Genomic DNA, 27,418 nt, shown 5'->3' with positions numbered 1-27,418 from the left:
CTGAAGCAAACGGAGAGATTCATGGCGTAATGTGTTTGCAAAACAAACAACAAGCAAACAATCAAACAAATAAACACAAAAAGTGTACGGTTGGCTGACATCTATCCAAAGGAAACACGATAATTCAAAATAAATTACTCAAAGTGATGTCAAGGATAATTCAGCCTGCATTGACCCAGTATCGAGGCTTGCATGTAATCAACACACATGTATTCAGAACACAGACGCGTGCATTAATATTCATAAATATTGATTCAAAAGAGCATATCGTGACCTAACCCAAAAGCCGATTTTGAATAAGATGGAGTCATAGTCCGTGATATACGATTACAAGTCTTCCAACAGGATGAATGAATGGCATATTCCACCCTACGTAGAGAATAAATGGCATACACCTATAACAGACAAGTAGCTCTGCAAAACTGTACTAAGAGCAAAAGAGACAGACAGGAAAGTGCACATTGGGATTGGTTTCACTTCTAGGAATTTCAGCCCCCATGAAACAAATGGATCCATGTTCTGAGAGAGTGTGTATTTCAGCAGAAAAGCAACAGACGGATATGCATTGTGGGTGAATGGATATTACACAAACAAAAGATTCTTATAGTGGGTCTCTGTGTACTGTGAACTGTTAGAAAGTTTAAATAGGTGTGAATCCATAAACTTAACATGGACAGAATTCCCTCCGTTTGTACTGTGTATACAGATCTATACAAAAGGATAGAGGGAAGAAAAAACTGATCATGGGACGCTAATGGAGAGAATCACATTTACCTTTGGAACCTCTCGTCTGATGCAGCCCCTCCCCCAACACTGACAAGATGCAGCAGCCATTGGGGATGGCAGTTACCGGTTGGATTCCAGGTGGAATCTTGGTGTGTTCCACCAGGATTGTTGTCGCTGGTGGATCCAATGTAACTGGGCAGAATTCTGTGGGTGGATCAGTGTCATGGAGGCGGTACCGCCCTCTATGGAGCTTGGCTTAAGTCTCTTTTTCTGGAATCTGTGTAAGTTCGAGATACTCGTGCTGCGCAATGGCCTGAGTTCACGGGTCAGTTTCCAGAATCTGAAAGGGCAGATAGTGGAAGATCTGCCTGTCATCAGCTTACAGGTGAGGCTCCGAGGTACTTTCAGACTTGCCCTGTCCTTTAGAATTTGACTTTATAGGAGACATGAAGGAAGTTGGCAGAAAAGCTGGCTGCACGAATTGAGGTGAGATGCGAACACATTGATGAGAGTTGTTCTGCTACAATGGAGAATACTGGCATGGAGGCATCTCTAGAGAATACCAGGCTCAAAAGACATTCATGAGACATATTGAACCTCGCTGATACTGGCAGAAACATATGGAGTGTCAACGTGCACTTTAGGAAGGTACTCAATTCTCTGCTCCAAGAACGGGTCCAAGATTACTGACGTCTAAAAGAGAAGAGATGGCAGAGATGATAAAAGCGCTCATGTTCTTGGAAGAGGTCGTGAGAATCCACACGTCCCAAGGGGCATTTATAAACCACTCAGACGACCAAGCACGAAGCACAGGTAAGCCTTTTCCCAGGGTTGGCCCTTGGTACCAAGCACTTGCTCTTCCCTCCCCTCCCCTCATGTATCCATTTCAAAGAATCAGCACTTGAGTTGCAATGAAGCCAGTAGGAGCTGAGCAAGCCCCTCCTTGTATCAGAGTTCCTCCTCCTTCACATTCTGTGCACAACAGTGAACTCCTCCATTGTCAACTACTCTCGACTAAAATAGATTGGTATTGAATTCTTCGCTCACACCTTGAAATGATGATCTTCCCCTAGATTCAGCAAATGCTGGGCTTATATCTACATTGGTGTGAAGGGAGTTTTGTAAGTGAGTGAATTTTTTGCCTGTATTTGGATATTTATTTATCCTCATGTTTTCAAAACAGTATTTGTAACTATTATAATTCAGTTATTGAAATGAAGTGTAATTGTTGGGATAAATATGTAGTGACACTTTTTTTGTGGACCATCTTTTCACTTTTGTCAAGTCCCAGGAGCAGGATATAATGTGATTGCTGTATTTTTTGGGTTAAATTGCTTTTCTCAACATAATTAGTTGATTAAACATTCTCATCTTTGATAGAAGAGCACATGATTGTCAATAGCCTAGCAAAGCTGCGGCAGTGTTCTCATATCTATAATATCTCTAAGTGCTATTGAAACCAAGCCTATGTAAAAATACATTGTTTGGGTTTCTTTGTGGTTTCCTAAATAATAATTTTTCCCCTTGAATCGCCAACATTGACCAGTATGTGTCATTATTAGGAAAGGGCACCACATGCACAATGGAAACCTAGGGTTGTGGTTGTTAATGGTTCTAAGAATTATTTCATTGTTTCTGTTAGTGCTGGAGGCACCAAGAGAAAACTGTTGACCTGCCTCCTTCATGACTTTTGGCTGCTAATTTATATTTTCTGTGCATTTTTCTTATTTGGATATTTCAAGCTGGTACCTAAATTTGGCAATTCTGTCTTATAGTTAGATATAGTATGTTTCTAAAACTGTATTTATTTTGATACATTTCCCATGTATGTAATTTAATTCTTTTTATTATTTGAAAGTCTGCAATGAGGTATGAACACATTGTCAGACCTGGAGTTTTCGGACACATCCTCCCACAATTGATATACAGAAAAATAGCTAAACAAGAATCAAGTGTCTGTGAGTTATGACTAAATTGTGTTAATTTATCCATGCCAAACTGGCAGAGTACCAGTGCAAACTTTGCTCACTCTCTCCCATGTATACAGCAAGATAAACATACACTCTCCCAGCCCTTGGCTCAGGAACCCTGCTGAATAATGCCCAAACATCTCTTACTTCAAAAGTCAGAAAGAATTCTCACATAAACTGGAAAGAGTAGAAGGCAAATTAGAGAATGGAAATCAGTGCAGGACCTGACCTTTGGTGAGGGAGCAGTAAAGGGGAAACTGTGTTTTACTGGAATGCACACTCTAAAGTGGACAGGTCATTTGAGATGGAAGAAAATGTGCTGAGGGTTAAAAGAGTGCATAGTGGACGTTTGGTTGACATATCTGAAAGCAATAATCACAAAATTTCTCTGCAATTCATTCCCAGACCAATACTCCACCTGTTAATTTTGAGCTAGGAGTGCCTGTGGAATCTGTGTGTTAGGGCTGTGGCTGATGTCACAAATTTATTCCCAGGGGTTTGGAGATTGTTTTGGGCTGTGGTTGGTACTATCTAGAGAACAGATCTGCCTGGGTCCTCTCTTAATATTAAATCTGCTGGCATATGTGTTGTGGATTAGCTTAGTAACCCAGGGCCTTAGTCACAGTCTTTCCACATCCACGGTATAATTGCTCATTTTCTCCATAAAGGAGAAATGGGTCTCATTCAGAGCCATCTTCATCTAGTTTCTAGAATCCAGGGCAATTTATTGTTGAAATCAGATTCTATAGCCCAAGGATCTGCAACTTTCATAGGCAGGATTGAAATTTCTTATTGTCCAAAGCAGAGGTTTTTGAAATGCCCCATGATTGCCTTTGAGTTCCAATGCCTTATTGCAAGAGTTCTTGGAGCAGAGATCTGCTGAACAATAGGTGAATTTGAAGCCTTTCCATCAGACTTGACTACCACATGCTAATGCAACAATAGTTGTGGTGCTGACCCAGTACTACACTAAGGACCCAACTGTGGCACTGCACGCTTCAACAGGTTCTAATGTGTGACATCATTAGATTTGTTTCCACTTTTGTTTTTGTTTGCAGAGAACCTGAGGGAACCCATTATAAAATTTTGACTTTTCCGTGGCAATAGTAAGGATGAATGCACTTTCATGAGAGTGTATTGGAACCATTCCCTATCCACATATCCAGCCGGCAGCCCAGAAACCATTTGGAAGCCTCTATTCCAGCAAAAATTACTAGTCCCAGCACTGTCAGAGCTATGATAAGCATTTAACCAAAATGACACTCTGCTAACTTTACTAGAATAGGTTGTATTCACCACAACAAAAACCACACTGGCAATCATAGATATAACAGGCAACAGACACAGAAGGAATGCATGGCATCATTACATACCAAAAACAATCCTCACAGCATTAATACTAAATGTGCACAGAAATGATTTCACTTACAAAAGCTATTCAAGTTTATAATAGATAACTGATAATCCTTAACCCATAGCGATAGAGAGATATAATAAAATTAAAAGAACCATTCCAAATTTTCAAAAGACAGGAGTCTCCTGAAAGAACATCCAATGTATTAGACCACCAAAATTTACTAGAATATGACTTGAAAAGGGAGGACATAAAAACACTGAAGGAAATCTTGAGTCTATGAATACAAATGCAGGCTAGTATAAATGGAAAGAGAAACACTTTAGATGAGCCAAATATAATCAGAAAACTCAACGGTGAGAATAGCTAAGCTAAAGACAGTCCAAATCGGACTAGATAATGCAGAGGAACAAATAAGTGACTTCGAAAGCAGGATAACCGCAATCACTCAGTCAGAACACGACATAGAAAAGCAAGTGAAAACTAATGCAAGCAATGCAACTGAAACCTGGGATAAGAGAAAACATACCAGTCTATGACTCATAGGGATCCCACATGGAAAAGAAGAAAGACAAATGGTTTGAAGAGATATTTGAAGAAATCAGACTGAAATTTTCTTAAACCAAAGATAGAACCAGCTATCTTAACACAGGAAGCACAGAGGGTCCAAGCATAATGAACCCCAGTAGGCCTACAACAATATATATTCTAATTTAAATGGCCAAAGTTGATAATAAAGAAATGATTCTAAATGCACCAAAATAGAAACAAGTGCATTGCAAGAGAACTTTCTAATGTCTTCAGCTGATTTCTTAATAGATAGATTGGTAATTTTTTCTTCCCTCTTTCATTTTGTGTTGATCTCTATTCCAAGAACTGATGAAAGGCAGATTCCTTCAGTCTAAACAAGATGAGTTGGCAGAGATTCTATAAGTGTTCAAGTTCTTGGAAGAGGTCATCAGAATCAACACATCTCAAGGGGCTTTTTCAGACAATACAAGAGACCATGCACCAAGCCCTGTTTATACTTTTCCCAGGAGTGGGCCAATGTATTAAGACTTGCTGTTCCTTCACACTAAACCAGCCATGCAGGTATACCTTCAGTCTGCTACTGCAGTTGAATTGGAGCCAGGTCCAATTTTACCAACACTGTAGGGAGAACCTGAGCCTGCTACTGCAGGAGACACAGCACTGTGTCCCATTTCACCAATCTTTCAAGGAGGCCCTGAGCCAACTCCTGCAGGAGACTCAGAGCCAAATCACATTCCACCAGCTGTGTAGGAAGAACCCCAAGCCTTCACTTGCAAGGGATCCAGGAATGTGTCCAATTCCACAAGCCTTGTAGGGAGACCTTGAGCCTATTCCTGCAGGAGAACCAGATCTCTGTCATATTCCACCATCCCTCCAGGAAGATGCAGGGCCTCCTCCTGCAGGAGACTCAGGAATGGGTCCAATTTCACCAGTCCTGCAGGGAGACTCTGAGCCAATTCCTGCAGGAGACCCAGGACTGGGTCCCATTCCATCAACCCTGCACTAAGACCTTGAAGTGGGTCCAATTCCACTAGCCTTGCTGGGTGACACACAAGCCTGATCCTGCAGGAAAATTAGAGATATGTCATATTCCAGAAGCCCTGCAGGAAGACTGAAAACCTGCTCCTGCAGGAGACCCAGGAATAGGTCCAAATCCACCAGCCTTGCTGGGAGAGCACAAACCTGATCCTGCAGGTGATACAGAGCGAGGTACAATTCCAACAGCCCTGCAGGGATATCCTGAGGCCACTTCAGCAGGAAACACATGACTGGGTCACATTCCAATATCCCAGAAGGGAGACTGTAAGCCTGCTACTCCAGGAAACCCAGGACTTCGTCCCATTCCACCAAACCTGCAAACACTGAGACTGCATCTGCAGAAAACAGAGTGGGTCACATAACACCAGCCCTGTAGTGAGACTACAAACCTGCTCCTGGGGGAGACCAAGCCCTTCACAGAGAACATGAGCCAGCTCCTGCAGAAGAACAAGAGTTGTGTGACATTCTACCAGCTCTGCAGGTAATCCCTAGGCTTGCTCCTGCAGGAGACAGACATCCCAGTCCAATTCCATCAGCCTTTCCAGGGAGAATCCCAGCTTCCTCTTGTAGGAGAGCCAGAACTAGATCTCATTCCACCAACCCTGCACGGAAAAACTGAGCTTGCTCCTGCAGGATACCCACAGCCTAGTCATATTCCACAAACCCTGCAGGGAGACACTGAGTCTGCAATTGCAAGAGACCGAGGACTGGGACGAATTCCACCAGCTCTGCAGGGAATCCCTCACCTGCTCCCATAGGAGACTAAGAGCCATCAGTTCTGGTGGGGTCCCTAAGCCTGCATCTGCAAAAAATACTACAGAGTGGAGTCACATTCCACCAGCCCTGCAAAGAGAACAGAACCTGCTGCTGCAGGAGACACAGGACTAGGTCCCATTCCACCAAACTTGCAGGGATACCCTGAGCCTTGGACCAAGGAATGGGACAAATTCTGCTAATCTTCTAGGGAGACCATGAGCCTCTCCTGCAAAAGAACCAGAGATGGGTCATATTACAGTATTCTTCCAGGAAGACCCAAGGCCTGTTCCTGCAGGAAATGCAAGAACAGGCCCAATTCCTCCAGCCTGAAGGTAGAGTCCAAATCTGTTCTGGCAGGTGACCCAGAGATGGGTCCCATTCCACCAGCCCTGCAGGGAGACTCTGAGCCTACTTCTACAGGAGATCCAGGAATGGGTCCCATTAAACCAACCCTGAAGGGAGAAACAGAACCTACACTTGCAGGAACCACAGAGCCAGGTCACATTCCATCAGCCCTGTAGTGACCCCTGAGCTGGGTCCAATTACACTATCCTTGCAAGGAGACCATGTGCCTATTCCTGAAGCAGAACAAGTGATGGGGTCATGTTCCAACAGCCCTGCAGGAAGACCTGGAGCCTGCTTCTGCAGAAGACCCAGGACAGGGTCTGATTCCACCATCCCATCAGGGAGAAAACTAGCCTGCTCCTGCAAGTGACCAAGGTCTGAGTCATATTCCACTAGCCCTGTAGGAAGAACATAAGACTGCTGTTACAGGAAACTCAGAGCCATGTGCCATTCCAGCAACACTGCAAGGAGACTCTGAACCTGCCCCTGCAGGAAACAGAAACCCAGTCACATTCCACAAGCCCTGCAGGGATACCTGAGCCTTCACATGCAGGAGACCCAGGCCTGGGACCAATTCTACCAGCCCTGTGGAAAGACCCTGAATAAGCTCTGGCAGGAGACTAAGAGCCATGTCACATTCCACCAGCCCTACAGGTAATTTATCAGCCTGCTCCTGCAGAAGACCCAGAGCCAGGTCACATTCCATGAGCAATGCAGGGAAACTTAGAACCTACACCTTCAAAAGATCCAAGATTTGGACCAATTCCAATGGCACTGCACGGAGACCATGAGCCGTGTCCAATTCCACTAGCCCTGCAGGAAGGCCCCGAGCCTACTCCTACAGGAGAACCTGAGATTGGTCATGTTGCAACAGCTCTAGAATGACCCAGAGCCTGCTCCTCCAGGAGACACAGGACTATGTCCCATCCACCAGCCCTGCAGGGAAACCCTGAGACTGTTCCTTCAGGAGAACCACAACTGGCTCACATTTCACCAGCAATGCAGGGAGACTTAGAGCCTGCACCTTCAAGACACCCAAGAATTGGACCAATTCCAACAGCACTGCAGGGAGACCATTAGCCAGGTCCAATTCCACTAGCCCTGCCTAGAGACCCCGAGCATGCTCCTGTAGGAGACCCAGCACTGGGTCTCATTCCACAAGGCTTGCAGGGAGAAACTCTGCCTGTTTCTGCAGGAGACCAACAGCTGAGTCACATTTCACCAGCCCTGAAAGAAGACCCCAATCCTGCACCTGCAAGGGACCTAGGACTGGAACAAAATTGACTAGCCCTGTAGAGGGACCCTGAGCCTGGTTCTGCAAGAGAATCAGAGATGGGTCATATTCCAATAACTCAGCAGGGACAGTCTGAGCCTGCTCCTGCAGGTGATACAGAGTAGGGTGAAATTGCAAAACCTTGCAGGGACACCATGAATCTGCTGCTGCAGGAGAAAAAGGATGGGGTCTCATTCCACAAGCCTTACAAGGAGACCCTGAGCCTGGTCTTGCATGAGATCCTGAGCTGGATCCTGCAGGAGACACAGGACTGGGTCCCATTCTACCAACCCTGCAGGGGAACCCGAACCTGCACCTGCAAAAAACACAGAACCGTGTCACATCCCACCAGCTCTGCAGGGAGACTGTAAGACTAGCCCTACAGGAGACCTAGAGCCAGGTTACATTACCAGTCCTGCAGGGAGACCCTGAGCCTGATCTTGTAGCTCCTCCTGCACCTACACACACACTTCTATGAGACCCAGAGCCAATTCAGGCATCACCACCCCTACGGGCTGAGATGCCTCTGCAAACACCAACACTGTCATCTAATTCTCAGAATCAACCCACTCCCAGACTCGAACTTTCTTCCCTTCTCCTGGAATCATTTTTGTTTGTTTTTTTCTGTAATTTCCTTGTTTTCTTTCATGTCATTTAGAGTATCATCTATTTTTAAGTTTTAAGTTTACAATAATAAAATTTAGATGTTTTTCCATTTTAAATTGTGCAATTCAGGAGTATTAAGTGCATTCACAATGCTGTGTAACCATCATCACTGTCTAGTTTCAGACTGTTTCTTTCCTCATAATAAAACCCTGTATCCAAACCACACATTCTCTTTTCTCCCTCCCCTAGCCCCTGACAAGCCCTAATCCTCTTTCTCTCTGTGTGTCTTTCCCTACCCTGGATGTTCCCTATCAATGAAATCATACAAAAGGTGGCTGTTTGTGTCTGCTCTCATATTTTAACAAGGGACTGGTGTTTTTTTTTTTTTTTACTTGAAGTAGCATTTTGGTTATTTGAAAGGGAAACCCAGGTGGATTAAACATGAGATGTACAAAATGAAAATTTTTAGTAACTATGTGCATAATGTCGAGATAGGCACTGCTATTCTATGTGTGAAACCAGAGCCAGAAGGGAGATGCTTAGCTCTTCCTGTGGCAAAACATAACCTACAAAATAAAAAATAATAATATTCAAAAGCCATGAAAGTCAAACCACAACCTGGAAAAATCATTTTTCATAACCTAAAGTCAGAGAAATGTTTCACATCCCTGTGGTCCAAAAACTTCTTGAAACACTGTGTTCTAAACAGAAACAGAACAAACACATACAATTCCAACAAGAGGAAATGCAGGTGGCCAGTGTATATTAGAGGTGCTTGACCTCTCAAGTGAGGATGCACACAGATGTACACACTTTGGAGACAGCATTGGTCACCATCACACTGGCAGGACTTTAGCCTGGTGACAACCAGCTCTAGTGACAACATAAGGAGGCAGAGGCCACAGTTGATCCCCTGGAGGGAAGAGTGAGCAGACACTCCTCTCTGGGAGAACAGTATGCAGGGTGAATTACAGTTCCACAAGTTCACCCCTTTCCGAGTAGTGCTGATGCTTAGTGTTGATCATACAAAAATTCTTGCACAATTTTTCAAAGATGTCTTTTCAAGGATGTTCATCACAGTTCTGGTTTAACTAGTAGGAGATTGGAAGCAACACTAATGTTCATGGAGAGGGGGTGGGATTCATCAGTTCTGGTTCACATGGAGGAATGATTGTTGTGCAGCTGGAAAAATGACTGCTAGGTCTTTACCTGATGTCAAGGAAGCCCTCAGTTTGGATGCTTGTTAATCCATCATCTACATCCCAGATGCCATCTATGACCACATATGTGTCAAATCATCATAGATTTAAATGAATCTTGTGGTGTGTGAGAGACAGAGGCAGAGAGAATAAGAGAGATAGAGACTGAGAGATGTTCACCAAGCCATTCATGACGGTCACTTCTGGGGGTGGGATTTGCAAATCTCTGCACTTTTCCTTTAGGCAACATTTCAAGTGTTCATAATGTATCTATATTGCTTTACTAATTCTAAGGTATTTAAAGCATATGTTACTTGAGATTCATTCATATTGAATCCACAGCGTAAAGTTTATTATTTTTATTTTAAAGTATTTGTTACAAGTACAATCAGCATTTATGAGAGTAAAATGATAAATTCTAAAGAATGAAGAATCAGATAAAGAACAAAACCTTTTGGTGACTCAGACACAGGCCAGCTAGTTGGCAGCAAATGGCAGGGTGGGACAGGTTTCTCTAGAAGGTTGTGTATGTTCTGAATCAGCATCCAATAGAGGCAAGGAAAAATTGCAAGACATGTACGCTGGAAACTACAACAGCTTGTTGAGAGTAATTAAGAAAGACCTAGCCCTATTTTAAAATTTGAAGGAGCCAAAGTGACAGAGTAGACAGACTCACAGCTTGACCTCTCCCACAAATACACGAAGAATTACATCTACAAAAACATTGAATTGCACAGAAACCTCCTGAACTCTGGCACAGTGTCTCTCATTTTGAAATACAGGAAGATTCTCACAAAATATGGTAAGGAATAAAAAGAAGAAAGACAAATTCAGTGCAGGACTGATCCTGCAGGGAAAAAGTAGCATAGGAAGAAAGGCACCCTCACACTGGGACACAACCTCTCTAGCTGGGAGATCAGCTAGGAAAGAAGCAGAGCTTCCAAGGTTTGGAGGAGACAGTGGCAACTGCATGGCAGGCAGAACTGGGGAATACTGACACAGAGGGTCCCTGTGATGACCAGCCCTAGACATGAACTAGCAGGGATGAGCCAGGACTGGCTACTGGAGTCAGTGAAGAGCCCAGGCAGAGGGCTGGGTCACACTGCAGAGAGGCAGCATCAGGAAACTAGAGGGCAGTGTGAGCTCTGGCTATGTGTGTGTGTGTGTGTGGAACAGAACAGACTGAAACTCTCATAAAAAGCACCAATGTTGGTATAATGGGGGAGGAATGATGCATGGCTGTGCCAAAGTCACTTTCTCCACTTGGCTCCATTGTTGGTGTGTTCTCACGAGAAGAGAAATGGGGCTTGGTCATAGCCAACACTGCTGGACAAAGGCAGAGCTGAATGTTGAATCCATATCCTGTGCCATTGCAACTTCACAGGCGGGACTGAGATTTGTTTACAGCCACAGGCAGAGAGGGTGGATTTGCTCTCTCTGGTCACTTTGTGGATCCACACCTCTGGGACTTACAGGCAGTGAGTGGAGTTCTGACTCAAGAAGGGTGGCCAGTGAGGGTATTTACAACAGGGTGGTGTATGGTTCCATATGTGGATGCGGGATTGGGGTTTGAGCTGAACCTGTAGTGGACCACAAATTCATGTGTGTGACTACACACTTGCTAAGGCAGGTCCAAGGGACTGACACTGCTGGATCTGCACTGATGTTTCCTGGGGCTCAGAACCTGAGGGGCACCAGAGTAGGTGGCTGACATTCCCATAGCTAAAGCAGGGATAAAGCCAACATCAACAAATAGTACTTTGTAAGTCTGCATAACAAGTGACAGACAACACCACAGAGGGAACTCCCCAGTGGAAATCTCCTGCTTAATTTTCTTCACAACTGAAGTACTCCCACCCTGCCTACTACACACCACAGCTCAGAAACGGGTCTAGAAGCCAGAGAAATATAAGTAAATAAAGAAGCCGAGGAACCACTTTCAATTAAAAGAACAAGAGAAATCCCCTGAAAGAACAAACAGTAAAATAGACTGATAGTCTACTCGACTTCAAAAAGGGAATGATCAACACACTGAAAGAACTAAAAGAGACTATCAATAGAGACAGAAAACTTTGAAAAGAAAATTTAAACTATAAAGAAGAGCTAGTTAAAAATAGAAAATTCAACTACAGGCAATCAAAAACAGACTAGATAATGCAGAGGAATGAATAAATGACTTAGGAGACAAGATAAAAGAAATAACCCAATACAGCAGACATAAAAGCCAATAAAAACCAATTAAAGCAAGATAATATAAAGTGCGCCAGCCTATGCATAATAGTGGGTCCCAGAAGGAGAAGAAAGAGAAAAGGGGATTGAAAATATAGTTAAAGAAATCATGACTGAAAACTTTCCAAACCTTAAGAAGGAAAGAATTATCCAAGTACAGGAGGCACAGAGGGTCCCAAACAAGAAGAAACCAAACAGACCTACACCAAGACATATTATAATTGAAATGGTTAAAGTTAAAGATAAAGAAAATATTCTAAAGGCAGTGAGAGAAAAACAAAATGTTAGTTACAAGGGAGCCTCATAAGCATTCAGCAGATTTCTCTACATAAAAACTTCTGGCCAGAAGGGAGTGGCAAGATATTTTCAAAGTCCTGAATGAGAAAAGGCTGCAAACTAGGATATTCTATCTAGAAAGACTCTCCTTTAGAACAGAAAGAGAGAGAAAGAATTTCACAGACAAGCAAAATTAAAAGAAGTCAGCAGTACTAAATCTATGCTAAAAAAAAATTGAAAGTTCTAATCTAAATAAAACATAAACAGGAAGCTATAGAAATTAGGAAACCATAATTGGAAATGCAATAAATACAGTGAATTGCAAGGGAAAACATGAAGATATAAATAAGTCAGTAAGTCAATAAAGAAAGCAAGAAAGAAAGAGAGAATAGCAAAATCATAAAAGGTGAAAGAGTAGAGCAAGAGAATATAGATTTTGTTCCCTTTCTTTTTTTTTTTTCTTCTTTCTTTTTGTCTCCTTTCTTTTTAGGATGCACTTGAGCCTACATGACTATCAACTAAAACCAAACAGATGAAGTAAGGGGTTACCAGACTTGAAAGACAAGATAACCACAAATCAGAAGTATATAAAGAGTCATAAAACCCAAAAAGAAACCAAGCTTATAGAAAAGAAATTTATCATATGACAAAAATGAAAAAAAATTAAAAGAATGAAACAAATAAGAAATACCAAATCAACTGGAAAACAAATTTCAAAATGGCAATAAAACCACATCTATAAAATAACTACTATAAATGTCAATGGACTAAGTGTTCCAATCAAAAGAAAAAGTGAAGGAGGAGGAAAGATGGTGGAGTAAAAAAGATGCTCAGAGCTCACCCTCTCCCACAAATTCACCAAGAGTGACATCCACAGACACACCCACCACCCAGAACACCTGCTGAACTTTGACAGAATATTGCCTTCTTCAAAAGATAAAATTTTCCACAAATCTGGTAGGAGAAAAGAAGAAAAAGGAAAATAGTTCAGGACCATTCCAATGAAGAGGGAGCTGCAAAGGAGTAATAGCATTAATACACTGGGTCTACCCAACTCCAATGGCGAGTTCAGCAAGATGGATAGGGAATATCTGCGGCTCGGATCTGTACAGAATAGACTTTGACTGACAGAACTAAGTTAATTGGGCACAAAGAGTCCCAATGATCCCCAGCCCTAGACGTGAACCAGCAGAGGTGGGATGGGACAGGCTGTCTGAGTCGAGCAGAGGATTCGGGCTGACTGTACAGAGGAAACCTTGGGGGACTACAATGTTCTGTGTGCCATGGCTGGGAGAGTATACAGATTAGAACAGCCTGGGTCCCCCATAAAATCCAAAAAAAAAAAAAAAAAAGGCAAAGCAACACTGCTGGTGTGCCCAGGGGGGAAGGGGATCCGTAGCCTTTGTGTCCACAGACCCACAGTGCCATTATTGGAGACTTCTTGGGAGAAGAGAGTCAAGGCTCAGCCATAGCCACCATATTTTCTGGTTCATGGTTCCCAGGTGAAGGAGGGGTCAAAAGCCGTATCCCTACCTAGGGGCTCCACAACCTCATAGGTGGGACTGAGATTTGTTTACAGTCCCAAGCAGAGGGGACCATTACACACCGATGCCTCTCTGAATTGGCTTTTCTAAGACAAATGGACAAGAAGCAGTGTTCTGGAACAGAGCAGGGGTGAGGGCTAGTGCAGCTGTTTTCTCTGAGTCCACCTATGAAGCATGACCTAATGTGGCAGGGGAGCTACCTGCCAACTACCTTGCACAAGTGTGGTGCTGGGACCAGGCATCTGGTGGGGGTGCAGACCACCCACAAACTGATGCTGGGACACAGACCAGGAGCACGACTGGAGGGCCTCTGGAACCAGCAAGTGGAGTTTTCACAGTAGGATATGGGCAGGAGTGTGACAACCACAGGAAAAAAAGGAGCTCCTGCTCAATAGCCAGGGCAGACTCAGGCCACCAGAACACCAGCCACACCACCAACAAAGGGAATAACAGGCAAAAGGCATGGAAGGAAGACTTGGCAATCACCCATAATTAAAAACAACCTTATGACAAAATTATTAAGAGTGCATATTCTTGGAGAAAGGCCAAGATAGTGGAGTAGAAGGATACTTGTATCTTATCCTCTCCAATAAATACACCAAGACTGACATTCACAGACACACCCATCCACTCAGAACATCTGCTGAACTTTGATAAAACATTGCCATCTTCAAAAGACAAAATGTGCCACCAATCTGGTAGGAGAAACGGAAAAAAGAAGGAAGAAAATGCAAAATGGCTTGGGGTTGGTCCTTTGAAGAGGGAGCAGCAAAGGAGGGATAGTGCTGGTTGACTGGGTCTCCCCCTTTCCAATGGAGAGGTCAGCAGGATGGACAGGGAACCTCTGAGGCTCAGATGTGTACAGAACCGCCCTTGACTGACAGAATTAAGTTATATGGGCACAAAGTGTGTCAACAACCCCCAAACCTAGAAGTGAATCAGGGATGGGAAGGGACAGGCTGCTGGATCCAGGCAGACTCTGGTTGACTGTACAGAGGTAACCCTGGGGGACTACAGTGTGCTGTGGACAACTGCTTGGATTGTATACAGATCAGAACAGCCTGGGCCCCCCATAAAATAAGAAAAAAAAAATAAAGCAAAGCAACATTGCTGGCTTGCCTGAGGGAAGGGGAGTTTTGTCCTTTGTCTCTGCTGACCCACAGCAACATAACTGGTGATTTCTCAGAAGAAGAGAGATGAGGCTCAGCCACAGCCATCATACCCACCCAGGCAGAGGCAGGGTTGAAACCTGAATATGTACCTGGCAGTTCTGCAGCCTCATAGGTGGGACTGAGACTTGTTTACATCCCCAGACATATAGGAAGGTTCTGTCCTGGTGCGTCTATGAACTCGCACCTCTAAGACAAATGAACAAGGAGCAGACTTCTGGCAAAGAGCAGGGACTAGGGCTGGTGTGGCCATTTGCCTCAAGCCCACTTACAGAGTGTGGAACAGATGTGGAGTGGGGAGTAGCACTGAACAGGGGACCAACCAACCCAACTACTGTGCAGGACTGCTGCACCTGGACACGGCATTGGGAAGGGGCACACCCTGCCCACCTACCATGCAGGAGAGCAGCACCAAGATGCAGCATTGGGAGGAGATGTGACATGTCTACCTCCAGGCACTGGGAGCAGCACAGACCAAGGGTGTGACCAGAGGGTCTCTGGAACCAATGAGCTGAGTTCATGAAACAAGGCAGGGGCAGGAGCTGTGACAACCACAAAACAAATAGGAGTCCCCATTCAATAGCCAGGGTAGGCTCTGGTTAACAGGTTAATGGCCACATCCGTAACCAAAGGGATAACAGACAAAAGGCAAAGAAGTAAGACTTGGCAACCACACTTATTTAAGAAAGACCTCTTGATAAAATTATTAAGGGCACACAATCTCCACGGGAACATCCTCTCTTCTTTTTCTGTTCCATTTTCTTTTACTTTTTAAATGTTACTTCTTAAATAATTTTTATATTTCTATTTTTAATCCCTTTTAAAATTTTCTTTTAAAATACTAATATTATTATCTTTCAATTTGTCCAATTTCATTTTTATCTTTGTTTTGTTCTTCTGTTATGATGATACTCTGTTCTCAAATATTTTTCTTCCTTTAATGTTTTAAAAATTCATCCCAACTCAATTGTTATCTTGTTTCAATATGTTCTTCTGTTATTGATTATACTGCTTTTAAAACTAATTTCTTTGTGCTTAGTTTTATTTCTGCATCCACTTTATATAAATAAATAAACTCCTAAAGGACGACAGTAGATAACTGATACTCCATAAGCCATAGTGCCAGAGAGATATAAGCAAGATGAAGAAGCAGAGCCACCTCTCTCAATTAAAAGAACAAGATAAATCCCCTGAAAGAACAATCAATGAAATAGACATTGATAGTCTACTAGATGATTTCAAGAAAGGAGTGATCAAAGTACTGAAGAAACTAAAAGAGATTGTCTATAGAGACAGAGAATATGTCAAAAAACGAAATTGAAACTCTAAAGAGGAGCCAGTGAAAATTGGAAAACTCATTTGCTGAGATGAGAGTTGAGCTAAAGGCTGTAAAATGTAGGCTAGATAATTGAGAGGAATGAATATGTGACTTAGAAGACAGGACAACAGAACAGCTGAGAGAAAACAAATAAAAACCAATGAAAGCAATATAAGGGACCTATGGAATAACATAAAGCATGCCAACCTACTCATAATGGGGGTCCCAGAAGGAGAAGAAAGAACAAAGGGGATTGAAAAGGTATTTGAAGAAATCATGACTGAAAACTTCCCAAACCTAAAGAAGGAATCAGATATCCAAGTACAGGAAGCACAGAGCATCCCAAACAAGGAGGTCCCAAACAGACCCACACCAAGACATATTACAATTAGGATGACCAGGGTTGAGAATAGGAAATGATTCTAAAGGCAGCAAGAGAAAAACAAAGAATGAGATACAAGGGAACCCCCATAAGATTTTCAGCTGATTTCTCTACACAAACAGTACAGGCCAGAAGGGAGGGGCAAGGAATATTCAAAGTCCTGAATGAAAAATTGATGCAGCCTACGATACTTTATCCAGCAAGGCTATCCTTTAGAATAGAAGGAGAGATAAAGAACTTCACAGACAAGCAAAAACTAAAAGAATTTAGCAACACTAAACCTATGCTAAAGGAAATATTGAAAGACCTACTCTAAACAGAAAAGAAGCAGGATGCTACAAAAAGGAGAAAACCATGATTGGAAAGGTGATTGCTACAATGAATTACAACAGAATAAACATGAAATCATAAAAGAGGACATCTAAATCATTAAGGGTGGGGGAGGCGAACAAGAAAATGTACAGGTTTCTCTCTCTCTCTCTCTCTCTCTCTCTTTTGTTCTTGGTAGGATGAGTTTGAGCTTATATTACTATCTGTTTAAAACAAACAGATATAGTAATGGGTTAATATATGTACAAAGTAGGGTAACCACAAGCCAAAAAGTTACAATAGAGTCACAAAACTAAGAAGACACCAAGATAATAAAAAGGAAAATTATCAAACCACAAAAAGAAAATGAAAGGAACAAAGAGGAAATACCAAATCAACTGCAAAACAAAGTTCAAAATATAATAAACACATATCTATCAATAATTATTATAAATGTCAATGGACTAAATGCTTTAATCAAAGGATATAGAGTGCAGAGTGGATAATAAAGCAAGTATCTACAATACACTGTATACAAGAGACCCACGTTAGGGAGAAGGACACATATAGATTGAAAGTGAGAGGATTGAAAAAGATATTCCACAAAAATGGAAATGACAAGAAAGCAGGAATCTCAACAGTGATTTCAAATAAAACAGACTTTAAAACAAAGATTATAAAGAAAGATTAAGAAGGACATTTTATAATGATTAAAGGAGTCATAGATGAAGATATTACACTCATTAACATATATGAACCCAACATAGGAGCACCTAAATACATAACAGATAAAAAGGGAAAATTTGATCGGAATACAGTCATGGTAGAAGACTTCAACTATCCATTAACATCACTGGACAGATCTTCCTTACATAAAATTAATAAGACAACATAGAAATTAAATGTTAAAATAGAACAATTTGTCTTGGTTAATATTTTCAGAACATTATATTTCCCTAAAATAGAATATACATTCTTCCCAAGCGCACGTACCACATTTTCTAGGATAGATCATATACTTTGGCACAAAAGAAGCATTAACAATTTGAAGAAGATAGAAAATATTTGAAGCAACTTTTTCTGAACACAATACCATAAAAGTAGAAATTAACTACAGAAAAATAAAGGAGAAATAAATGACAGCATGGAGATTAAACAACATACTACTTTAAAAAAAAATGTGTGGATGATGAAATCAAAGAAGAAATAAAAAAACACAGTGAGACAAAAGATGATGAAAACACAACCACACAGAACCTATGGGATCCAGAAAAGGCAGTGCTTAGAGGGAAGTTTATAGCGAGAGAATCAGGTCTACCTCAAAAAAGAGGAAAAACTGCAATAAACAATCAAACTTACCACCTAAAAGAATTAGAAAAAGAAGAGCAAAAAATAACAAAAGTAAGCAGAAGGAAGGAAATAATAAAGATCAGGGAGGAAATAAATAAAATAGAGATATTAGAAACATTTGAAAAAATCAAGTCAAGAGATGGTTTCTTGAAAGAGTAAACACAATTGACAAAATTATGCTCTATGCTGGAAATTGACACAACAATGCAAACTGACTATAACTCAATAAAATAAAAATTAAAAAATAAATATATTAACAAAAGAAAAAAGGAAAGGTAGTTTCTACTCACCAGACTGGAGGAGGGGACTGCACCCCATGCGGGGTCACACTCCATGGGAAAGCCTGGGGTCAGGATCGGAGGAGCAGGGTGCTGTGGACAGGATCTGTCACAGGGTTTCTGCAGGAGGGGAGGGTGAGGCATGTGAGCAGCCTGAGGACTGGCCATTTGAGTAAGTTCATGGGCTCTGGGGTGGAGGGGCTCCCCCAAGTGTCTGGACTTGACTCTGGGTGAGTTGGGCAGGTGGACAGTGGCTCAGTGTGAGTCCAAGTCCAGTGAAGGGGTAGTGCGTTAGATCTAGAAGGACTCCTTCTGGGGTGGGAAGGCCCATAATGGAGGCAGGAGGCCAAGCCCAGGTGACTGAGAACAGGGTGTGTCCTGCATAGGCCTGCAGGGCAGACGAAAGCATCCAGTCTACAGAAGGTGGAAACATGGTCCATACAAGGGCTCAGCTCAGATGTCACCCCCTCAGAGGAGCCTTCCTTGCCTGCACAGTCTACAGGGACAGCCTCCTCCACGCACATCTCCAAAGCAGACACCTGCTCCATCTCCTGCTTAGCATTCAGGACACGGGCCCCTGCTCCACGCCCAGCCATGGTTCCGCTGCCCTGAGGAAAAGCCCTCACAGGAGCCATCAAGCCCTGCACGACCTGGGCCCCACCTCTCTGTCTCTTATGCCACCACTGTCTCCACCTGGCCCTCTTCTCCTCCACTCCTGCACTCCCCCAGCCCTGTGTGCTCTCCAGAGCACGTGTCTCTCCTAACATGCTGTGTGTGCTCACTGTGTCTCATCCACTGCATGCCTCCCACCCAGGTCAGTATCCAGTGCACAGTAGGGCTCAGTAAGTAGAGAATGAATGACTCTTACCATCACTGCTGGGAAGACCTTTGTCTGTGGCCTACAGTGATCACACACCTGTCACACATTCGCTGAGGTCCTACTGTGTGTTGGGCGGGTTCCATATACCGGGCACAGCAGGGAGTGAAGCAGGCAGGTCTCCATTCTCATGCAGCAGACAGCCTGGTGGGGGACACAGAGAAAATTAAGTATAATATACACAATGTCCGGAGGTGATATGTTCCATGGAGAAAAATAAGGTCAGGGAGGACATTTGAGCAGATTCCTGGAGGTGTTCAAGAAGCAGGCGGAGAGATATCCTGGCTGAAAGAGCAGCCAGTGCAAAGGCCCTGAGGCCACAGTGGGATGCGCATGGAGGGTCTTAGTTATCCGTGTGAGTTCTTAGTCCTGCCTTGAGTACGTATGTTGCTTTTATTTGTAAACCTTGATTTCACCTTTAAAGCAAATTAAACTGCATCATCAATCTGCATAATTTAGCCAATTCTGTTTCAGGTGTTGTGGGCACAATGGCGGGCTAGTTACTTGGGTTGGTAAAGAATTACCAGCGTCTGAGAAGGGTCTAGGAAAGTTTAATAGGGACACTGCTATAGGCAACATCAGGCCACACAGGCAAGAGGTGCCTACACGAGTGCCAAGGTTGAGTGTGTGGGGTCTGTTATTGGGGGGGTGCTGTTCACACAAGGAGGAGGGGGCTGCATGATCAATTCATGCACAGGTACCTGGTTGGTTGTGAGATCTGTCAGGGGCTTCTCTGAACAACAGGCTTTACCACTTTAATAAGGGCAGGATGTGAGGCCTCTCTTCCTGGGGCAATGAGTTTTCATAGGGTAAACACACAGCAAGAGAAGATGTTTTATAGCTTGTGGAAATGCAGGTGTGCAAAGGGTCCTGCAGTGGGGAGTGGGAGGTAAGGTGCCACTGGGCTCTAGGCACACAGAGAGCCCAGGGGTGAGGGTGTATGACTCTAAAGAGTGCCACCTGGCTTCACACCAGGGACTTTATGTGAAAACAGGAGAATCTAGGTTGTCAGCACGTGTCTACTCAGTGACCTCCCTAAGCCTAGCTCTGTCAGGCACCAGGTGGCTGTGAAATGAACATGAAGGTCCCACCCTGAGGACCCCAATGAATGAACATCTTGACATCCTCAAGCCCCTTCCCCTGCACCAGAACCCCACCTCATCTGGGTCTCAGGCTCTGACCCTGATATCAGTGGCACCTTTGTTCCCTATATCCAGCTCCTCTGGACGTCTCTGTGATGAGCTGTTCCATGTCAGCGAGCCCCAAACTGAGCTCTGCCTTTACCCCATGAATGCTTCCTCCCTGTGAAGCCCCTTGTGAAGGAGCCACCACAAGCAGGATCCTTCAGCCCTGAGTCTCTGCCTTCCCCACCCCTCCGATTTCCCCCAGCCCATGATCCCCTCTGGAGGTCCCTATTATCCTCTCCCTCCCACTTCAGTCTTGGGCTGCACACCAAATCCCTCTTCACAATCTCCCACAAGACAGGTCCAGGTCCACTTGGGGACACTGAGGTGACACAGGCGGGTGTTGCTGGGAATGAAGAGCAGGATACTGTAGCAGAGGAGAGGCAAGGGCTCCCAATCCACCAGAACACAGGCTAAAGTGGGGGCAAGACACCCATAAAGGGTGAGGCAGGCATCACACTGCAGCCCCGCCCTCTGTTCCCCCAGGGTGCCCTGTGTTTCCTGCTTTGGCCTGGGGGACTTCCCCCCTCACTCTCTGTTAGAGGGGTGCCCATTCATTCATTCACACCCTCATTCACCATGTACATGGGTCCTGCTCAGTGCCAGGCCTCAGCTGGATGACAGCTCATCCTTGGGGACACAGCTCAGATCTCACCTCCTCCATGAAGCACTTCTGGATTCCCACCCTTCCTGAAGTTCCTCTGGCCTCAGTTGGGACCACTAGGGCTGAGACCACACTCTGATTACCTCCCAAGTCTGTGATCTCTGTGAAAGCCCTGGGCCCAATGTGGAAAGAGACTCAGAAAAATGGGGCCAAAAGGGGCTAAGAAAAATGTTACTAGTTCTCTATTACAGAGAAGGGCACTGAGCAGAGAGAGGGCAGTGTCTAACCAAAGCTACAGAGGAGGGTCTCAGTGAGCCCTCCCTTGGCCCTGTTACTTGTTCTCTGTTACAGATGAGGACACTGAGCCACAGAGATGGAGCAGAGCCCTGCTATAGCCTTGGCCCCACGGCCTGTGTCCTTTATTACTAGCTCAATGCTGCCAGCAGGGGTGTGGGCCTGGAATGGAGGTTGAAAGCAGCCTGACCAGCAGGACCCCTTCATACACAAAGTCAGTCTCAGGAAACACCCCTCAAGACCTACTCTACACCCCTGGGATTTGGACCTGATTGCTGTTCCTGGAAGCTGGCTGGGCTTCCCTGTGAATTGGCCCAGGAGATGCTTGGGACAGACACAGGGCCCCTGAGGCTCCCTGTCCCCAGATGAGCAGCTCTGGTCCCCTTGACTGTCCCTGGCAGAGGCCTGATGACACGAGGTGTTGGTCGGGTAGCCAGCTGTGGAGATGAGGAAATGGGAGCCACATGCAGGTACATGCAGAGGTTCAGGTATTCACTCAACAATCATTGATTCAGGCCTTGCAGTGTGGCTGGCCTGGGCCCAGGACTGGGTGTCCTGTAGTGAATACAGTCAACCCCTTGAGCCTTCTGGGAAAGCAGTGCTCAGAGAAACGGGCCCTCAGAGCCCCCATCTTGCTCCCCATGAACAATCACACTGAGATGAGGCTGCAGCCATGGGTCCCATTGGAGGGTGAAGGGAGGAAGGAAACCCAGAGTGGGCACTGACCATGAGCCTGGACACTGGAAACAGATGGCCTGGGCTCTGTAATCTGGGGTGGTCACCTCCCCTGTTCTCTCTGTGCCTCAGTTACTTCTGCAGAAATGGGTGATAACGCCTGTCCCTGCCCCACAGATTTTCATGAGGAGTCAGTGATCTCTTATGCGTGTAGGACAGTGCCTGGCTATGGGTCAGGATCCTGCTCACCTCACAATAGTCTGTCCCACTTTAAAGATGAGAAAGCCAAGGCTAAGGGGGTTATGAGACCAGCCTGGGCTAGCCCCCTTCTCATGCTCTGCTGTCCAGGTCTCCTGCTTTTACATCATCCCTCTGCCCCCATATCCACCCAGCAAAGTAGGTGCTGAGAATTTGAGCAAATCAGAGTATGAATGGAGACACACCCTCTCCCAAACTTGGGCTCTTGGGGCAGTGGGCAGGATGGGGATATCGGGCTCCCCCTCACTGTCCAGGAGGCCCAGCATGTCCGTCACCTCATTTCCACTCAACACGGAGGTGTGTGTCCAAGGGCCAGAGGGCGATGGAGTAACCCAGGGTGGGTGGATGCTAGGTAGGTGTGGGAGGCACAGAGTGGCCCCTGGAAGACAGTGTCCAGGCAGCCAATGTGTGGGGAATGAGGGTGCCCAGAAGGGGCAGAGGACAGAGTCCAGCCTGGACACCACCCCCTGCTGGACCCTGATCTGGGGTGAGAATTGGAACAAGCCAGGGCCCCGCTAGGATTCCTCATCCAGCAAAGAGATGAGGAAAAGTTAAGGAGACAATGGAGGCTGACCCCACCATGCTCCCTGTGTGAAGGCGCTGCTTCCAGGATCCTGGAGTTTCCTTAGACCTTTGTGAAGTGGCTGCTGTTTCCAGCCCCATGTGGGCAGAAGGACTGAGGCAGGGAGGACAGAGTGACTCATGACAGAGCTAGGATTCATCCAAAAGTGTGTGCTGGGCCTCTCGCTGAGAGCAGCCTCTGGGCATCATGGACTCAGGAAGTGTCTTGTCCTCCCTCTTAAGGCTCCTGGCATGTTAGGCAAGAAAGGTCCCAGCGCCCATACCTGGGCCTCTCTGGGTGATGCTGACATGTGGGATCATGATGGTCCTGGGAAAGGAGAGAGAATGTAGGCTGGGCGTCAGGTCTGCATCAGACCCTAATGATGCCCCTAATGTTGTGTGACCTGGAAACTCCCTGACCTCTCTGTGCCTGGCTTTCCAGCTCTGACTCAGAGGACTGCTGTGCTTGGCACACAGTAGGACCTCAATCAGAGGAAAAAGCCAGCCCTTCCCCAGGAACCTCTCCTCTTACATGCCCAAAGCTAAGCCCATGTGCCACACATAACCAGAGCTGATACTTGACAAACAGGGCAAGTGAAATCCAGCAACCCCTCCCTCCTGCCTGAGGCCCTTCCCTCCTCAGTGAGTGGCTCAGAGCAGGTCTCTGCATCCCAGAAGCCTGAACTGAGCCTTGTGACCTGGAGGAGTCCCTGTTCCACACAACTTTTTTTCCAGGTGCTTCCAACAAGACACAAGAACACCTGGTCAGTCTCTTAGCTGCAAGGTCCTCCCTTTGCAAATTCCCCCATCACATCCGGGCTAGAAGATGTGAGTTCCAGGGCACATGACCATTCAAATGATGACTTCAGGGAAACATCCCTGCCCACACTGCACTCTTCAGAGCCCACCTTCTAAAAGAAGGGGTAGTGACCCACGGTTGTGCACAGTTTTATCACAACACAGCCCTCACCCACCCACCATTGGAAACATGTGAGAAGCAGAGATTCCCAAGTGCCTGGACCCCTGTCATCCAGAAAGCAGAGGTTAGGGTAACAGACAGAAGGGGAGAAAGTACTTTCATACTATGTATCTGATAAGGGGTTAACACCCAATACATATAAATAACTCTTACAATTCAACAGCAAAAAAACAAGCAATCTGATTTAAAAAGTGGGCAGAGGAACTGAATGGACATTTTTCCAAAGAAGGCACACAGATGTCTAACAGGTACATGAAAAGGTGCTCAACATCACTCACCATCAGGGAAATGCAAATCAAAACCACAATGAGATATCCCCTCACACCTGTCAGGGTGGGTGTCATCAAAATACAAGAGATAACAAGTGATGGTGGTGGTGTGAAGAAAAGGGAAACTTCTGCAATGTTGGTGGGAATGTAAATTGGTGCCATCACTCTGGAAAAGAGTAAGAAGACTCCCCCAAAATTTAAAATTAGAACTTCCGTATGATCCAGCAAGTCCACTGCTGGGAATATATCCAAAGGAAATGAAATCACTATGTCAATGAGACAACTGCACCCTCACGTTCACTGTATCATTATTTACAATAACCAAGATATGTAAACAACCTAAGTGTCCATCAACAGATGATACAGAAAACGTGACACATATATATGTATATATAATGGAATCTTATTCAGACATTAAAAAAATGAAATCCTGCGATTTGTGACAACTTGGATGGACCTTCAGGGTATTATGCTAAGTGAAATAAATAAGACAGAGAAAGACAAATACCTATGATCTCATTTATATGTGGAATCTACAAAATAAACCGAAACCCATAGAAACAGAGATCAGGTTGGTGGTTGCCAGAGGTGAGTCAGGGGGTGATTGAAATTCGGGAAGATAATCAAAATGTACAAACTTCCAGTTAGAAGATAAACAAGTCCTGGGGACATAATGTACTGCAAGGTGACTGTAGTTAACAATACTGTGCTGTGCATTTGATAGTTGTTAAGAGAGTACCTCTTAAAATTTCTGATCACAAGGAAAATAGTGTGTGACTATGGGTGAAGACTGAAGACAGACGTCAAGTAAACTTAATGCAGTGATCATTTCACAATATGCACATGTAACAAGTCATTATGCTGCACACCTAAAGCCAACAAAGTTATGTGACAATTGTATCTCAGGAATACTTATCCCAGGAAGCGGGGGTGCGAGCCTGGATTACATACTGCAGGAGCTGCCTTTGTCCTCCAACAGCAGAGGGTGGTAGTTGTGACAGGGACTGTAGGTCCCTCAAAGCCTAGAATGTTTACTGTCTGGACCTTCACAGGGAGAGTGTGCAGACCCTGCCCTGGAAGACGGTGGTCATGGCAGCAACAACGGCCTGCCTGTGTGCAGGCTCAGCCCAGACATCTCCTGTGCTCTGCTGTCACCGCATTTACTTCCCTCCACACCCTCAGAGGGAGAGGCTTCAATGTTCCGATTTTACACAAGAGAAAACTGAGGCTCATTTGCTTTGAATTATTGACCAAGTGGTGGGGGAAGCTTTGAACCCCAGTGTTCTGATTTCAAAGCCACATCTCAGTCCTGATTTTTAGAAGGTGGAGGTCCAGGCACTGGGGACCCTCCACCTTCCTCACTTGTAGTCTTACTCTAGGGCTGCCATCCCCGAGGCGTCTGGGTGAACACATTTAATCCGCTTACTCTGCACCAGCTGAGCCCTTGGCTGCCAGTCTGTTGTCGCTGCCTGACACCAGCTGAGTTTTACAAGTGAACCATCACCCCCTGCCAACCCACCTGCCCTGCTATGTGGGGCAGACCCCTCCTAGCCTGGTCATTCTAAACCCTTAGCTCACACATTTGCACAACTGCATCGAAAGGGCCCTACTCCCTGTGTGGAGGTATCGACAAGGGGAAGGGAGGGGAGTTTTGGGTGGCCCCTTACTCTGAACGTGACACATGACAGGGACATGTTCATGTCCATAATGGCACTCAATTTGAAGCTAAGAAAATGGTCACAACGAGGGGTAAAAGCTGAGAGGCTACAAGGCTGCTGAGAAGGGGGCTTGACTATTGAATTGTAAATGTGTAATTTAATTTAAAAATTAGCCCCCTGGGTGATAAGAATTTGCCCCTAAGGCCAGAATTGGCCACCTGACCCCTGGGAACCCCTCAATTCCAGGATGTGATCATCTGAGCATGGAGAGGGCTTAAATTGGGGTGCTGTCCTCTCAGTCATGGTGCACCTGCCCACGTATGCACCCATGAACTGCAGTTCTCACACATCAAGGCACCTCTCATGCCCTGCCAAGGAGGCCCAGGTCATAAGGAAGGGATGACAGACTGTGAGGTCACACGTGTGCCCCTGCAGGGGTGAATGTTGTATAGGGAAGAGCCACCCCCACTCTCACCTCCAGGAGGGGTGCTGGAGGGAGCAGGACTCCTGAGCCCCTAGGCTTAGCAAGCATCCTGGCTGAGGGTGGGGAGGCTGTCCACTCTGAAGTCATAGGTCAGATGGTAGATTGGGATCCCACCCCCACAGCTCACCAGTGAGACCGTCTAGTCTGTTTTCTCTGTAAACTGGAACCCAGTCACCCTCACCCTCAGAAGTGGGGGCAGCCTGTGTAAATTAAAACACAAAGCCCTGGGCTGTTTCAGGTGCCCGGGGGTGTCCAGCCCCCCTAGGCCGGGCAGGTGAGAGAGGAGATGTATGAGTTAGCAGGTGTGAGAGCAGAGCTGAGACTTGGCTGAGTGCATGCACTCTAATATCCAGGAACTGCGAGCTACCACTAGGAAATCTGTTCACTGAGGCCATGTGTACTCTCCCTTGTCATTTACAATCCCCTGTTTGAACAGAGGCCTCTGGAGTCTATTAGCCACATTGTTGCCTGTCACCACACTGTTGCAGTTCCAGGGTCTCCATTTAGCCAGCTTGAAGGAATAGTCAAACTTTTTCTTAAAACCAGTGACAGAAAACCAAAGTGGCTTAAAGAAGCAAACAGGGCAGGAGAGAATGACTTACCTAACTGAGACATCCACAGGGAGATTGCTTCAGGCAGGGCTGTACCTGGTGCTCAGTGACATCAGCAGAAGTCATCCTTCCCCACCTCTGGGCTCTGCCACTGGTGTCATCTTCACATGGCTCTGCCTTTATGAGAGCAAGATAGTCACCAACTGCCACAGGCTGACATCATCACCCCTCAACTCCCAACTGAAATAGAACTTCTCTGCTCCCAGGATTCCAGTAACTAGGCCTGACCTCCGTGGAGCCTGATTGGGCTGGTGCCCAGCCCTGAGCCAATCACAGTGGCCAGGGAGGATGGAAAATGCTGATTGGCCAGA

At 45.2% G+C, this 27,418-nt stretch overlaps 1 long non-coding RNA gene across 1 annotated transcript; it reads right to left on the bottom strand.

Moving 5' to 3' along the window:
• Positions 1–906: 906 nt before the first annotated feature.
• LOC135320553 (uncharacterized) lies at positions 907–27,418 on the bottom strand. Its single transcript, XR_010379732.1, has 4 exons — positions 27,099–27,418; positions 19,522–19,674; positions 18,666–18,773; positions 907–1,419 (listed from the first exon to the last, which is right to left on the bottom strand). It is a non-coding gene; the product is annotated as an uncharacterized LOC135320553 (long non-coding RNA).

The sequence above is a fragment of the Camelus dromedarius genome, unplaced genomic scaffold (genome assembly GCF_036321535.1).
Source record: "Camelus dromedarius isolate mCamDro1 unplaced genomic scaffold, mCamDro1.pat HAP1_SCAFFOLD_179, whole genome shotgun sequence".
Taxonomy (NCBI): Eukaryota; Metazoa; Chordata; class Mammalia; order Artiodactyla; family Camelidae; genus Camelus; species Camelus dromedarius.
The sequence above is the reverse complement of the archived record's forward strand: the minus strand, read 5'-3'. Positions and strand labels throughout refer to the sequence as shown.